Below are 8,665 nucleotides of genomic sequence, written 5' to 3' on the forward strand. Positions count from 1 at the left end.
CGTGTATCTCTTTGTGTTCGGTGATCTAGCACTCGTGTGATTGATTCTATGTTGGTTTCGTGATTCTCTCTATCGTTTTCCCCGTGTTTCCCCCTTTGTGCTTCCGCGTGTCATTCATGATTCCCCGTAGGATCCACTCCAAACGTGAAAGATCGTCCAGATAGGGTTCCGCCCTACATCATCTTGGTATCATGAGCCACGTTGATCACATTTTTGGAGCCCCTACCCCTTGTTTTCTAGCTTGATTTTGTTGTTTTCGTCCTAATTCCGAAAATCACCACCAAAAAGACCCCAATTTTTTTTTGTGATTTGTTGGTGAGTTGAGATTTTGTTGGATTTGGTTCATGGATTTGAGTTGCTACATGTGGATCTAGCTTTCCCTACCCTCCCCACCCTTTTCCATCCACCAATCCGCTCGATTTCGACCACACCATCTCCATCCACCCCGAAAACGCGCAGTTCATCCCGTGTCCGAATTTCGCCCAGGCACCGGATGACCGGACCCTACCGGACGTCCGACGATCGGACGACCATAAAAACCGGACGTCCGTGAAACTCTGACGAAACTAAAGTTTGACAGTTCGGCCACCACCACAACCCAACATTCCACCACATCTTCCAAACCCACATACACCACCATCTTCCCGATACCTCATATGACGATTTTGACACATTTTGATCCTTGAGATTTTGAGTTGTGGCTCCCGTATCCTTTTGTGTTTCGTCTATCTAGGTACGGTTTGACTTCATCACCACCACGGCTCATCTTCGCAAGGGTCTCATCATCGCCAAGGATGGTAACTTCGACGACATCTTTGTCATACCTTGCAATTGCATTCATACCCCACATGTCCCTACTTTTGCGTAGCTTACCCATTGAGACTAGCCATTGAGTATTGCCGGCAACGTGACTTGTGCACATTAGTGATCATACTCCATAGCATACATACCATACCATAGTGGTGCATATCTTGGGATCCACTTGTGTGTCACAAAGTTGTCATAGCATACACAATTGCTACCTTGGTTCGTGAAGTTTTGCATGAGAAAAGAGCTCAAAAGTGAAAGAGCCACCCAAGCTTTTAAGCAAAGAGGAAAGATAAGCAAAGAGCTTATGAACAAGAACCATAGCATCATACTACATTAAGATTGTCATATTGGATCATCTTGGATCATTGCACCGAAATACCATACATATAGCATACGTGGGATAGAGATAGTTGCATTTTTGCCTAGTAGGTTGTGCACAAGTTTGCGTATCCGCCTATTGTGCAATCGTGCTAGCGTCTCTCTAGTATTGTGCAACAAGAGCATTCATGGTTTCCACATTTTGGCTCACTTTTGGATTGCACAATCCCATCTATCTATTTGCGTGTGTGTATCCGTGTACCATTACTTGCTTGGTCTACTTGTTGCATTTGCAAATTTGTGAATCTTTTCCAACATTATTGAAGCTCACTTACTATTGCATCAAATTTTGTGCCACCATCCTAACCAAGCTCCACCATAAGCTTTTACGTGTGTAGGTGTGAGAACCGACAAGAATTGGTACCAACAGTGCTATTTCATTGTCTGCATTTGAGTGAACTTGATTCATCTTCAACTTCGGTCAAGGTACCTACACGTTCTTTTCCTTCTACCACTTACATTTTGTTTGGAATGATGGATAGGACAAGTTCTTCTACCAATCCACCTCTCATCGAGAACGGCGAAGACATGTCATCATTCGTCACAAAGAGCCACCTCTTTGGTGCTCAAAGGGCGTTACACCAAGAGCAACAAGCTATGAGCGACCGCATCGACAACCTCGCCACCGACTTGCGACGCTCCGAGCAACGTACAAGAGACTACTTCGACAACAAGTTTGACTCTCACAAGCAAGAGAATGATGCAAGAATGGACGAGATCCGCGCCTTGATGAGGAACCGGCATCCTTCCACTTCTTCATCCTCAAGACGGAGCCGCTCGAGTCGACACTCCGATGACAACTTCTCCGACTCAAGTACACCGTCATCAAACACTCTTTGCCGAGCCGCGCGTCAAGACCGGCATGCATCTCGGAACCCGCTACATGACAAGCATTCATAAGAGCAAGTCGATGAGCAAGTCCCTCGTCCTCAATCAAACCAAGTCACTTTTGCTCAAGCTCAAGAACGGCAATGACTACGGCGCCAAGAGGAAGAACGAGCGCGTCTACACCAAGAGGAACAGGACGCCAAGGCTCAACGTCTTCAACAACAACAACGAGAAGCGCAAGCTCTTGAGGCGCAACGTGCCCTTCAAGAATCAAGTCGAGCCATCGCCAACCGCAATCGCGAACGGCACAATCAAGAGGAAGCTCTTCGAGAAGAAATCCAAGAGAGGAACTAACAACCGCGCGTGCAACGTCAAGCTCCACAAGCTTCTCCACAAGCACGTCAAGCTCCACAAGCTCCTCCACAAGCTCGTCAAGCTCTACCTCAACTTCAAGCTCAACAAGAACAAGTTGACTATGGACTTCCTCCGCGCCAAGAGCAACATGAGGATGACTACCCTCCACGTCAAGAGCGTCATCATCACCATCGCCAACAACACAATGAAGAGCAACGCTATGGTAAGCTCAAGTTCACAATGCCCAAGTTCAATGGAAGCAATGATCCGGAAGAGTACCTCTCATGGGCATTGAAGGTCGACAAATTTTTTCGCTTGCACAACTATGAGTAAGAGAAGAAGATCGCTATGGCATCACTTGAGTTCCAAGACTATGTGCTCATATGGTGGGAACAAGTCCTTGAGCGCCGTGAAGCAAGAGGTGAACCACCTATCACCACTTGGGCTCAAATGAAGGAAGTCATGCGAGCACGTTTTGTGCCAACCTACTACAACCGCGATCTCTTCAAGAAGCTACAACTCCTCAAGCAAGGAACAAAGAGTGTTGAAGAATACTACAAGGAAATGGAGATAGCCATGATTCGAGCCAATGTCACGGAAGATGATGAGCAAACAATGGCACAATTCTTGAATGGACTCAATCACCCATCAAGAAGATCGCCGACTTCCAACCCTACTCCAACCTCATTGAGCTCGTGCATCAAGCGACCAAGGCGGAACGTCAAGTGCAAGATGACTTCAAGTACGCCAAGTACTCATCCAAGACCTACGGCTTCTCCAACATCCAAGCTTCAACAACTTCTCCAACATCTACATCAACCAAGCCTTCTACAAGCAATGACAACAAGTCAAGTTACAAGAAACCTTCGTCAAGTTCAAGTCGTCTTCCTACTAATACAAGCAACTTCAAGCCGTGTGCTTCATCACCTACTCCAACCGGTGAGACCATCAAGGCAAGCTCCTTCAAGTGTTTCACTTGCGGCGGCCGAGGCCACAAGTCCTATGAATGCACAAACAAGCGCACCATGATCCTCAACGATGATGGCACATATGACTCCATGAGTGATGAGGAGATGGAAGCTCTTGAGCAAGTGGCCATGCACCGGCGCGTGAACGAGGATGAAGATGATCAAGTCTTTTGTGATGAAGATACGAGTCCTGCTCTCTTTGTCTCCAAGGTCTTGACTCTTCAACATCAACAAGAAGAAGACCAACGATGCCACATCTTCCACACAAAGGCCGGCATCAATGGAAGGTCCGTCAAGGTCATCATTGATGGAGGTAGTTGTCACAACTTGGCAAGTGAAGAACTATGTTCCAAGCTTCAATTGGTCAAGAGGAAGCACCCGCACCCCTACAAGGTTCAATGGCTAAGTGACTCCGGCACTATACGAGTCGAGCATACGGTCCAAGTCTCCTTCAAAATCGGTGCATATGAGGACACTTTGGAGTGTGATGTGGTCCCAATGACCGTTTGCCACCTCCTTCTTGGTCGACCATGGCAATTCGACCGTGGTGTCATCCACAATGGGCACACCAATCACTATAGCTTCAAAATGAAAGGGAAGGAATATGTGCTGCGACCTATGTTCCCTAGTCAAGTGATAGCCGACAAGCAAACCACCCACCATGGAGAGAAGAGTGAGAAAGTGACCCACCCAAAAGTGAGTGAGAGCCACAAGCCAAACTTGAGCGCCTCTTCGCCTAGAGAGAAAAATCTCATCCTATTTGCCACCAAAAGTGAGATAAGAGAAGTGTGTGAGAATCCATCGAGTGTGATGCACTTTGTCCTTGTGTGCAAGGATGGAGAGCCAACAACTAACACCTCTCACGAGCTACCTTTAGTGTTTCAATCTCTTTTGCAGGAATTCCAAGACGTTTTCCCCGATGAGCTACCTCCGGGTCTACCTCCTCTACGAGGCATTGAGCATCGAATCGACCTCATCCCCGGAGCACCACTTCCAAACAAAGCTCCATACCGTGTCAATCCTGAAGAAACCAAAGAGATTCAACGGCAAGTACAACAACTAATCGACAACGGTCATGTACGTGAAAGCCTAAGCCCTTGTGCCGTTCCCGTTATACTTGTGCCTAAGCCCGATGGAAGTTTCCGCTTATGTTCCGATTGTAGACCTATAAATGCTATTACCGTTCGCTATAGGCATCCCATTCCTCGCTTAGATGACATGCTTGATGAACTTAGTGGAGCCAACTTTTTCTCAAAAATTGATCTTAAAAGTGGCTATTATCAAATCCGCATTCAAGAAGGTGATGAATGGAAAACTGCTTTCAAAACCAAATTTGACTTATATGAGTGGTTAGTGATGCCTATGGGTTTGTCGGAAGCACCCGGAACTTTCGTGCGTCTTATGCATCATGTGCTTAGACCTTACATTGGAGTCTTCGTTGTGGTCTACTTTGATGATATCCTTGTGTTTAGCAAAACCATGAAAGAGCACATTAATCATGTTAAATCTGTGTTGCAAACCCTCCGCAAGGAAAGCCTTTATGCGAACTTGAAAAAATGCACTTTTGGCGTTGACAAAGTGGTTTTCTTGGGTTTTGTTGTCTCTTCCAAGGGTGTCCATGTTGATGAAACTAAGATTAAGGCAATTAAAACTTGGCCCCAACCTACCAATTTGCAACAAGTGCGTAATTTTCTTGGTCTTGCAGGATTTTATCGCCGCTTTGTGAAAAACTTTAGCACAATTGCCGCTCCTTTACATGCTTTAAGTAAGAAGAATGCTCCTTTTGTTTGGGGATCTTTGAAATCCACCGCTTTTGATGAGCTCAAGTCTTTGCTTACTCATGCTCCGATTCTTTCTTTGCACAACTTTGAGAAAACTTTTGAGGTTCATTGTGATGCAAGTGGTACCAGAATTGGCGGAGTTTTGATGCAAGAAAAACGAGCCATTGCTTATTTTAGTGAAAAACTCTCCGGTGCTCAACTTAACTATCCCATCTATGACAAAGAATTATATGCTTTAGTACGTGTGCTACATGTTTGGGAACATTATCTTAGACCTCATGAGTTTATCATACATATCGATCATGAAATGCTTAAGTACTTAAAAGGTCAAACTAAGTTGAACAAGCGTCATGCCAAATGGAGTGAATTTATTAAATCTTTCCCCTATGTGATCAAGTACATTAAGGGTAAGGAAAATGTAGTTGCGGATGCGCTTTCACGCATATGCACGCTTGTCACTAAACTTGAGTTGAATGTTATTGGTTTTGAGCACATCAAAGACTTGTATGCTAATGATCCAGCTTTTGCTATTCCTTATGCTAAGTGTTTGACGCATACTTCTTGGGAACAATATTATATCAAGGATGCATATCTTATGAGAGCTAACAAACTATGCATTCCCGAGTCTTCTCTTCGTTTGCTCCTTTTGCAAGAGTCTCATGGAGGCGGACTCATGGGACACTTTGGACGCGACAAGACGTTCGCTACGCTCTCCAAGAACTATTATTGGCCCAAGATGTTCCGTGACGTCTCACGTTTCACCACTCGATGCTCTACATGTCGCAAAGCTAAGTCTAAAGCTCAATCTCATGGTCTTTACATGCCTCTTCCTATTCCTTATCAACCTTGGGAAGACATTAGCATGGACTTTGTACTTGGTTTGCCTAGAACTCAAAATGGAAAGGATTCTGTGTTTGTTGTTGTGGACCGATTTTCTAAGATGGCACATTTCATCCCTTGCAACAAGATAGACGATGCTTCACATGTTGCAAATCTCTTTTGTAGGGAAATCTTGCATCTCCATGGAGTACCAAAGACAATCGTCTCCGACCGCGATGTCAAGTTCTTGAGTTACTTTTGGAAGACCCTATGCGCCAAGCTTGGAATCAAGCTCTTGTTCTCATCCGCATACCATCCTCAAACCGACAGCCAAATGGAGGTGACGAACCGGACACTATCCACTCTACTTCGCGTGTTGATCAAGAAGAACATCAAGGAGTGGGAGGCGTGTCTACCCATCACCGAGTACGCCTACAACCGTGCAAGACATTCGACTACCGGCAAGTCCCCCTTCGAGGTCGTCTACGGCTTCAACCCGTTGTCCCCATTGGACATTCTACCTCTTCCTCTACAAGAGCGCACCAACATGGATGCGAGTGCACGAGCAAGCTACATCAAGAAGATGCATGAAGATACAAGGAACATCATCGAGTGCCAAGTACATCGACTAGCGACCAAGCTCAACGTCAACAAGCAACCCATGATCTTCAATAGGTGATCTCGTGTGGCTACACCTTCGCAAGGACCGCTTCACCAACGAACGCAAGTCCAAACTTCTCCCTCGAGCCGATGGACCCTTCAAGGTGCTAGCACGCTACAACGACAATGCCTACAAGATTGACCTCCCACGAGACAAGTACAACGTGAGCGACATCTTCAACATCCAAGACCTCTCGCCTTTCCATGGTGATGAAGATTTTGATCCGAGGTCGGACCTTTCCCAAGGGGGGGGGAGATGATGCGGAGCATCCCTCGCTCATCCCCATGGACGCGTCTACATCTCCCTCAACACCACTTGGACCCATGACAAGAGCTAGAGCAAAGGCTATCGAAGATAAGGTGAACTCGCTCCTCTCCGAACTTCCTCTCTCTACTCACAAGACTTGGCTACTACCTCATATGGACACTCTGTGTATGATCAGGTACCTGGAGGAAAGCCATGGTACATCTACATCCATCGGACAAGAAGGCAAGGCTACCAACCGCGAAGGTCAAGAAGAAGATCTACCAGAGAAAACTCCAGCCACCGGACGACCGGTCGGGACCGGACGTCTGGCGCCTGAAGCCCAGCTGCCAACGCAGGCCCCAGCGAGCGGACGTCCGGCCCGGACCGGACGACCGGCCACACTCTCCAGCGAGCGGATGACCGAAGTCACCGGACGTCCGGCACCCCCCCAACAGAATGGATATTAACGGAAGTATGAAGATACCGGACGGCCGACGCCTCCTTCATAGAACGCATCTAGCGGACGTCTGACGACACCGGACGTCCGGACCCCCATGAGCCACCGGACGACCGGTCCCCAGCGGACGTCCGGTACCTGTCTGCGCACAGTTTCGGGCCGAAGCCCATGTACCCCTTCACTTCGTCCCCTTTTGCACTAAGACTATAAATAGTCCTCTCCCACCTCCTATCTAGGTTTAGCATTGGTTTTAGCTCATATTTGTGTGAGAGCCTTGCTCATCCACTTGGATACTTCTCCTCGGAGTTCACGGCCTCTTCGGAGAAGATCCCCCAAGTGGATTCAAGACCCCTTTCTAGGGAAGATCATCAAGACCTCCGTACGGAGAAGAACGGTTCCTTTGTATCCTTACCTTTGTTGACTTTGGATCTCGTGTATCTCTTTGTGTTCGGTTATCTTGCACTCGTGTGATTGATTCTATGTCGGTTTCGTGATTCTCTCTATAGTTTTCCCCGTGTTTCCCCCTTTGTGCTTCCGCGTGTCATTCATGATTCCCCGTAGGATCCACTCCAAACGTGAAAGAACGTCCACATAGGGTTCCGCCCTACATCAGAAGTTGCGTTCGCGGTCACCACCGCAGCAGTTGTTGTCGTTCTGCTTGGTGAAGCGCTCATGAGCAGGGGCATTGGTAGATGAGAGGATCCTCCATGAAGACTCATGCGGATCTTGAAGCTTAGGAGCTGCGAGTACAACTCCGGGAAAAGTGACCAGCTCTACCCGGGAGCACATGGTAGAAACGACCGGGTTGAACTCCTCATCGAGCCCGGCAAGGATGTGAGAGACAACATCCTCTTCATTAACCTTCTTCCCTGAAGCAATTAGTTCATCACATAAAGTCTTGATCTTACCAACATATTTAGTGATGCTGATGTTTCCCTTCTGCGGATTCGCCAGCGCAACCCTGACGTTGACAGTCCTTGCACGGGTGTGGGAGGTAAACATCCCTTGCACCATGTTCCACAGCTGTGTGGCAAGACGCCACTTGGATAGCCATCTCGCGCGGCTGCGTGGTCAGCAGGTAGGAGAACACATGTTGATCTTCCCTGTACCACACGTGAAGTCGAGCCATCTGCGCCCCCCCTCCCCCTTGATGGGAGAGGGGACGGTGGCGCGCCATAGAACATAGTTCCCTTTCGTAAGCCTCTCGGTTGCAGAGTGAGCAAATTGTGAGGAGCGGAAGGATAGCCGTGTGAGCTTATATTGTCCCGTTATCCCATGCCTGCTTTGTAAGAGGGATTCCTCACTATCTTGTACTGTTCAGCTGCATACTTTGGTTTGTGCTTTATCTATAAAGCAGGGCAAA

General features: G+C 47.5%; 1 pseudogene; it reads right to left on the reverse strand.

The window, feature by feature from the left end:
* Positions 1–8,026: 8,026 nt before the first annotated feature.
* Positions 8,027–8,166, reverse strand: LOC119313355 (annotated as a pseudogene).
* Positions 8,167–8,665: the final 499 nt, after the last annotated feature.

The sequence above is a fragment of the Triticum dicoccoides genome, chromosome 5B (genome assembly GCF_002162155.2).
Source record: "Triticum dicoccoides isolate Atlit2015 ecotype Zavitan chromosome 5B, WEW_v2.0, whole genome shotgun sequence".
NCBI classification, from domain to species: domain Eukaryota; kingdom Viridiplantae; phylum Streptophyta; class Magnoliopsida; order Poales; family Poaceae; genus Triticum; species Triticum dicoccoides.